The following is an 8,867-nucleotide window of genomic DNA, read 5'->3' as shown; positions in this document are numbered from 1 at the left end:
GTGAGTGATTGAAGAATTCCATCTCACCCTGTAATTCCCTGCTTATGGAGCTGCCTTCTTGTTGTTTTGCTGCTGACAGGGTTCGCGAGTGCGGCCTTCAGTTTTGAAGTGATTTTTGCAGCTGTCGTCCTCTTATTTTTCGTCACAAACCTCTTCAATTGCTGACCGTCACGAACACTCAACACACACATTCGTCCACGTTGTTACTTAGGGGGTGATGTTTTCCGGATTTTCCTGTATGCAGTATAAATCTTCGATACGGTGCCTCTTGAAACACCAAACACTTCTGCTCCGTTGGTTACGGAAGTACCCGTCAGACGAACACCAACAATTGACCCACGTTCAAATTCACTTAGCTCCGACATAATGTACTCAGAACTACACAGAACATTGTTCTGACCACGAGTGAGACGTGCAACGTATTGAGGACATTACACAGGTGTAGTTCGTGGTCGAACATTACAGTGCAACCTGCAGACTTGGATAGGATCTGCATTTACAGGGTGTCCCAAAAAGAATGGCCAGATTTTAACTTGTAATAATATTGAGACAAATGTCACTAGGTAGCTGAAACAGCGTTGGATGTTCAGAGTTTCAGAAAAAAATACCGATTACAACTCGTACAAGCTCTTAGAGATACTGACAAAGTGAAGCGAGTGGACTTTATCAATGCTATTGTAGAGGACATGGAAGATAACACTTTTATGTCACGGTTGATATTCAGCGATGAGGCAACTTTCCATATTAGTGGTAAGGTACACAGTCATAATGTGCGTATATGGGGGCTCGAAAATCCTCATGAAACAATTGAACACGAACTTGATTCACCAAACGTGAATGTTTTTTGTGCTGTTTCGCAAAGCAAGGTTTATGGACCATACATTTTTGAGGAAGAAACCGTAACAGGACAATCATATCTTGCAATGCTATGGAACTGGTTATTCCCACAACTTGACGCTTACGATTTCATCTATCAGCAAGATGGAGCACCACCGCACTGGCAAACGTGCCTCAACATTGGATTGGGCGTACACGACCGCGAGACCAGGCTTTACACTCTTGGCCTCCTAGGTCCCTTGACTTAACACCATGTGATTTCTTCCTGTGGGGGTATTAAACAATGTGTTTATATTCCTCCCTTACCTCGTGACACTGATGAACTAAAAACCAGAATATCAGCTACTGTAGCTTCAGTGATAGAAGACACCTTACGGCGTGGCCGAGCAGCTCTAGGCGCTTCAGTCTGGAACTGCGCGAGCGCTCCGGTCGCAGGTTCGAATCCTGCCTCGGGCATGGATGTGTGTGATGTCCTTAGGTTAGTTAGGTTTAAGTAGTTCTAAGTTCTAGGGGACTGATGACCTCAGATGTTGAGTCCCATAGTGCTCAGAGCCACTTGAAGACACCTTACGCTCAGTTTGGGATGAATCCGGCTATCGGCGGTGCAGCCAATGAAGGACGTATTGAACATTTATGACGGATGTTTATAAACTTCTGTCTTTTATGAGTAATTTAGTATGCAATTTGTTGGTGTTAAGCCCTTATTCCTAATAAATAATACTATTTAAAATCGGGTCATTCTTTTTGGGAAACCCTGTTTATTCAAGCATTCATTCTTCGCAGTGTTCCCATTAGTCAGACCCCTTTAATCCTGCCCTGCACAGAATTGAATGAACTGTGTTTGGTGGGCTCACACACTAGATGACGCAGCCACTCCTCAACAGCAGTATAGTTATCATTTAGACTTATGTTAAGCATAATCCCAGCTGTGATATTCTTAGAGACGTAGCATTAGCTCAGTTCGGAGGGGGTGGGGAAAAGAAATGATGTTGACGGAAACCGCCTTTGGGAGATTACCGAAAACCAGACTAGTGATGAAGGAACATTTGATTAGAGAAGGTACACACAATTTAAACCGGTATATAAAGACGGAGGATTTGAGCCTAGTGTGAAACGGAAGAGCTTAGTGTCCCGTCAACACCGAGGCTAAAAAAGATGGGGCACCTGCATTTATCTGATTACTCTGCAGTCTCACTTAAGCGCCGGGTAGAGAGTTCTTCGAACTACCTTCAGACTATTTCGCTATCGTTACACTCTGTAAGAGTGCGTGGGGAAAATAAACACTTAAATCTTTCTGTACGAGCTCTGACTTCTCTTATTTTATTACAGCGATAGTTTCACCTCATGTAGGATGACGACAATAAAATATTTTCAGATTCAGAGGAGGAAGCTGGGAATTGAATTTTGTGATAAGATCTCACCGCAACAATAAATGCATTTGCTTTAATGATTGCCACACCATTTTGCTTATCATATCCGTGACCCTCTCTCCTCTATTTCGAGATAATACAAAACGAGCTGCCCTTGTTTGGAGCTTCTCGATGTCCTCTGTCAACCCTGTGTAGTAAGGACCCCACATTGCACAGCAATACTACAGAAGAGGAGGGGGTATGTGTAGTGTAGGCAGGCTCTTTAGTAGAACTGTTCTGAGTGTTCTGCCAATAAAACGCAATCTTTTGTTTGCCCCACAACATTATCTATGTGATCGTTCTAATCTAAGTTGTTCGTAATATTAATTCCGAGGTATTTAGTTGAATTGGTAGCTTTTAAATATGTGTGTACATTCTCAATTGGCCCAGGTAACTGCAGGAAATTAGCAGCTTACTTTTTTGCGGTAATAATCCCAGCATTGGATTGAAGCGATGTAGGATAAATGGTTGCGAACACGATGCCTTGAACACTGCATCCTCACATAGTACACGGTTATTTGTAAGTAGGACTCGTGAATCATCTGCCCGCTACTAAAACATAGACTGAAAATGTTTTATGTTTATCATGTCAAAAGGAGAAACTAATTTCCTTAGAATGATTTCATCAACATTCTGTGTCCTATGAGTAGTACTTTGGAAATATGCATATAAGATATTCAATCTATTTTTGTTGGTAAAAACTTGTTATCAATAAGTATTTAGACTTTTTTTAGTCCAACCGGTACGTATCTGTGAGAAAAAACAGCATTTTCAGCACTCACTTACGTTAATTCAACTTCTTTATCATAACTAGGCGAATCACCAGTTATTGACGGATATTTCATTGACGAATTAATGGGGTGGGAGCAACGGACTATTTCGGTCCACGTGACTGGCACCTGAGAGGATCCTCCCATCTCCTCCCCTCTCTCCATCGACACTCTTCTCCTCCCCCCCCCCCCACTCCCCTCCCGTCCTATCACCTCCCCTCTCCCCCATTCCTGAGCCACACTCCTTCCCCTCACCTGTTTTCTATGACCCTCACCTGTTTTGGAAATAGGTCAGCCACTTCTAAGCCGGCAGACATATTTAGCCAAGCCACTTTATTGTTCAGTTACATTTCTCAAGTCCTTAAACCACATTTCATTCTTGGAAATAAATCAGTCAGAGGGCTTCTAAGGTAAACACACACAATTAGCCCAGTCACAGCTTAGAGTTTTACTGCCCAATCACAGTTTTCAACCCTTTTTAAGCCCCATTCCAGTTTTTGGAAATAGGCCAATCAGAGAGTTTGCAACAGCAATGATGGAATTTGGGAGGGAGGGGGGGGGGGGGGACAGGCAAAACATTATTCTCGTCCAGTGGTTTTGGAAATTGTATATTACCTGCATGACGTCTGACATACTCACGTCATCGCCAGTGCTAGTTGGCTTTCTGTACCTCAGGGGCTTAAAACGGTGAAACCAGATACTATGAACAGTTTGAAAGGATATTATTGGCTTAGTTCGCTTGATTTTCTTGTGCGCAGTAAGTACCTAAGCATATGTGTGTAGACCTTGTAGGCGTCGCAGGCAGGTAGTCTAGTCGGCAATATTTCGTGTTTCGAAGTTTTATCAGTAAAAAAATTGAATTTACAGACATCTCAACAAGTAAATCAATAATCTATTTTTGTTTTGCCACATCTGACAGTATTTGTGAGTGAAATGTGGAATGGCTTGTTTAAGTACTACATACTATAGTTTTGCACTATTTAGTCGCTTTTGCACTATTTGGTGCTGTCTGCAATGTTGGGGCAACATGTTGTTGTTGTTGTGGTTTTCAGTCCAAAGACTGGTTTGATGCAGCTCTACATCCTACCCTTTGCAAGCCTCTTCATCTCCAAATAACTACTGCAACCAACATCCTTCTGAATCTGCGTAGTGTATTCATCTCTTGGTCTCCCTTTACGATTTTTACCCTCCACGCTGCCCTCCAATACTAAATTGGTGATCCCTTGGTGCCTCAGAATATGTCCTACCAACAGATCCCTTCTTCTAGTCAAGTTTCCTTCTCCCCAATCCTATTCAATACCTCCTCATTAGTTGTATGATCTACCCATCTAATCTTCAACATTCTTCTGTAGCACCACATTTCAAAAGCTTATATTCTCTTCTTGTCTAAACTGCTTATTGTCCATGTTTCACGTCCATACATAGCTACACTCCACAGAAATACTTCAGAAAAGACTTCCTGACACTTAAATCTATGCTCTATGTTAACAAATTTCTCTTCTTCAGAATCGCTTTCGTTGCTATCGTCAGTCTACATTTTATATCCTCTCTACTTCGACCATCCTCAGTTATTTTGCTGCACAAATAGCAAAACTCATCTACTACTTTAAGTGTCTCATTTCCTAATCTAATTCCCTCAGCATCACCTGATTTAATTCGACTACATTCCATTATCCTCGTTTTGCTTTTGTTGATATTCATCTTGTATCTTTCTTTCAAGACACTGTCCATCCCGTTCAACCGCTCTTCCAAGTCCTTTGCTGTCTCTGACAGAATTACAATGTCATCAGCAAACCTCAAGGTTTTTATTTATTCTCCCTGGATTTTAATTCCTACTCCAAATTTTTCTTTGGTTTCCTTTCCTGCTTGTCCAATGTACAGATTGAATAACATCGGGGATAGGCAACAACCCTGTCTCACTTCTTTCTCAACCACTGCTTCCCTTTCGTGCCCCTCCACTCTTATAACTGCCTTCTGGTTTCTGTACAAATCGTAAATAGCCTTTCACTCCATGTATTTTACTCCTGCCACCTTCAGAATTTGAAAGAGAGTCAAAAGCTTTCTCTAAATCTACAAACGCTATAAAGGTGGGTTTGCCTTTCCTCAACCTTGCTTCTAAGATATGTCATAGGGGCAGTATTGCGTCGGATGTTCCTACATTCCTACGGAATCCAAACTGATATTCCCCGAGGTTGGCTTCTACCAGTTTTTCCATTTGTCTGTAAAGAATTCGTGTTAGTATTTTTCAACGATGACTTATTAAACTGATAGTTCGGTAATTCGCACACCTGTCAGCAATTGTTTTCTTTGGAATTAGAATTATTATAGTCTTCTTGAAGTCTGAGGGTATTTCGCCTGTCTCATACATCTTGCCTACCAGCAGTGGTGACAGCATCTGTTATTGCAAATAATTTTCAATTAACGGTGAGTACGAAGAACAAAATATCATCACCTCACGCTTTTAGAAGTTTTTTAGTAATAGTTCACTCCACCAAACACCATTTTAGAGGAGAAGATGATTATTCATACTCCGGCCGGGATGGCCGAGTGGTTCTGGGCGCTACAGTCTGGAACCGCGAGACCGCTACGGTCGCAGGTCGAATCCTACCTCGGGCATGGGTGTATGTGATGTCCTTAGGTTAGTTAGGTTTAAGTAGTGCTCAGAGCCATTTGAACCATTTGATTATTGACATTGTTCTACAGTAGAAAAATATAATTGTCCTCATAGACTGGCTAATACAGTCCTTTAGTGTTTTAGATTTTAGGTGTAGTTGAGGGTATGTTCCAGTGGTGGTACATTGACAAACTTTCATCACCCCATGTTTTTAGAAGTTTTTCAGTAGAATTTCACTTCATCAATCATCAGATATAAAATGCCATTGAACAGTAAAATACTAAGTTGTTATTCGGAGAGATAAATATGTATGTTGTCTTAGTAGTTCCTGACTTGCCTGTTCTCAAAAAAAAGGGATGTGGGTTAAAAAACAGGGGGACAGAGGGAAGGAAAGAGGTGTGGCTTAGGAATAGGGATGGGAGGAGAAAGGGGGGGGGGGATATTGAGAAGGGAGAGGAGGGGTGGGTATGAGGATTATTTCGAGTGCTAGCACGTGGATTTGATCCCAAGAGTTTTTTGTGCTCCTACTTGAACGTGAAAGGAATATGAACCTTAATCGTCTGTGGACGAGCTCTTCAAATCCGTAACGCTTCCAATACATTGTTGAATCTGTTTAGCGAGAAGCAGTCTCTTCTTCGTTCCTAGTGACCACACTGACGACGGGACGTTAAACTCTAATCTTCCTTTATTTTCTTCCAGTTTCCACTGGACGCAGAATTGTAATGCTTTTGTAGCAAGTACTGATGGTGGCGCAGTGCTGAGCAGTTGCGTCTTGGGAGTTCCGTGTACATATTTGTTTAAGCTGTTGATGTATATTAATACTAACTCAAAAATGGTAAATTATGAACGTTAAATAAATTACATGATATAGATAATTATGGTATACATCATTTGGATGAAAAGTATTTGTACTAGTCATTGTTCCAACATTTTGTGAGCATTTTATAGAAAGAAGAGAAGAAGAGGAGCGTATTAAAACCCGCGTCACCTAGGACGGTGCTTCTGTGCATAGAGGCGAAGTGGAAAGTAAGCGAGGAGGGGGGGGGGGGGTGGGAGAGAGATGAGAACTGCGCATGTGCGGTAGCAGAGAACGGGTAAACAGAGTCCACGTTGCCGAACTGCAATACTGCGGATAACAGTCAGGCTCGTTTGCAACTGGTACGTTGTATTATACGTTCAAATCTGTGAAAAGCAGCACTCCGTCTTCACGATGCCACAAGTGGCCCAACGGTACCATCCGACTGCCGCGTCATCCTCAGATGAGGATGCGGATAGGAGGGGCGTGTGGTCAGCACACCGCTCTCCCGGTCGTTATGATGGGTTTCTTTGACCAGAGCCGCTACTATTCGGTCGAGTAACTCCTCAGTTGGCAACACGAGGCTGAGTGCACCCCGAAAAGTGGCAACAGCGCATGGCAGCCCGGATGGTCACCCATCCAAGTGCCAGCCACGCCCGACAGCGCTTAACTTCGGTGATCTGACGGGAACCGGTGTATCCACTGTGGCAAGGCTGTTGTCTCTAATCTATGAGAGGAATAATAAATATTAAAACCATTTTCGATCAATCGTCATAAAAGAAATATTAATTCACGTCATTAATGCACGTCCACTGCTCCACAGATTTACTCCGCGTAATGTCGGGAGGCGAGAACAGCTGACACAGCTTTGTGAAGACTCGAAGTACAATTTTTCTTAAAACGACATTGAAACTGCTTGGAATAATTACCATTTTTGCGATTTGAACTGCATTATCAAGTAAAAGTTTAATACACAACAAAATTAACTTCAAGCACAAACCGAAATCGTTATATTTGCTTGACAACTGCTTCTGCTCATCAGAATTTTTAAAAATGTGTAAGGGGTGTGTGTGTGCGTGCGTGTGTGTGTGTGTAATCGCTGTGTGTAAAAAAGAATTAGTGGTAGAAAAGACTAATGTAAAAGACTATCGTAAAAATGGTCAGTAAGTTGTCATATTTTTCGTTGTTAACCTAACACTTTCGATATTACAGGGAGAGACCGCATTTATAATGCATTGAACAAGCAAACAATTGACCGTCATCTGCGGATAACTCCAGGGAATCTGACCGATAACATCGAAAACCACCGATATCTCGACAAGTAACAGTTACTGTCACTTTAGGGCCTTATCCAGTTCGTGCCTTGAAAATGACAGATGTTTATAACATGGTGGGAGAAGCTTAACTTCTCCTTGGGCAATATGTTGAACATTATAGTGTGCATAATTAAAAGGATTCAAAGTCCTAATCACAAAGGTTAGGAAGTTCTCATTATTATGTATGCAACTGATATGTTGACAAACATATTTTTTAAACCACAAGTCTTTAAAACTAAGAAATATTTTTACTTTGTTTCAAAGTCTACATCATAATACCATCGTCACTTCTATTTGAGTCTGTTTCCGAACAATCTGATTTTAAATTTATGATGATAGGTTCAAGGTTTATATCCATCATCACGTCCCTGTCAATTTATTCTTTCTGAAGCTTTTCAGCATGCCACACAGCCTGTGGCCACGCTACAGGTGGCATGTTTTCTGTTGCCTCATTGTCTATTGCCTCATGCACAAGCAATTCACTGTATGGTATCTTGAATGTTTTGTTTTCTTCTGCGACATAGCCTTAAAACCCTTTGCCCAAATTAATTCCTTGGGGCTACAATGGCAGTGACATGTGGGTAAACACAAAACTGTGTGATCTCATTCACGTGCAAGGAAGTCAAATTTGTACGTTGTGTCACGTGACTTGTACAGTATAAATTAACGAGCTGCAGGAGATCGGCACGAATCTGGTTTATACGGTGCTTAATATTTTTATTTCTAAGCCGGGGAAAAATATCCGCTTTTCTGGTGTTTGTACTTGATTTTTTCTCTATAAGAGTTGAATTATAGCTGGCAATGCCCGACATCGAAGCAAGGTATGACAAGAACTGTGAATCACGTCACCAAACTGGCAGCGTTCATTGCCGAATGGTGGTCACTGCTGTTTTTCTTGCCCGTAAATACAAGTTTATTCTCAGAAATAAAACCAAAAGAAGAGTCAAAATGCAAAATAATTATTCAAGAACCTATCCCTATGAGAACTTTAAAACCGCCAGTACCATCATTCATTTTCCAGCAGACCTTCTTGGAATGATTCTAATTGACCGAAGTTTCATCAAGGTAATGCACTGTTGAACTACCTCCCTCTCTTGTATCGTGAATGTTTATATGGGACATAGT

General features: G+C 41.5%; 1 pseudogene; it reads right to left on the bottom strand.

Annotated features, from left to right (window-relative positions):
- Positions 1-7,029: 7,029 nt before the first annotated feature.
- On the bottom strand, positions 7,030-7,147 carry LOC124723682 (annotated as a pseudogene).
- Positions 7,148-8,867: the final 1,720 nt, after the last annotated feature.

This window comes from Schistocerca piceifrons, chromosome X (assembly GCF_021461385.2).
Source record: "Schistocerca piceifrons isolate TAMUIC-IGC-003096 chromosome X, iqSchPice1.1, whole genome shotgun sequence".
Classification (NCBI taxonomy): domain Eukaryota; kingdom Metazoa; phylum Arthropoda; class Insecta; order Orthoptera; family Acrididae; genus Schistocerca; species Schistocerca piceifrons.
This window is presented reverse-complemented; position numbering and strand designations above follow the sequence as displayed.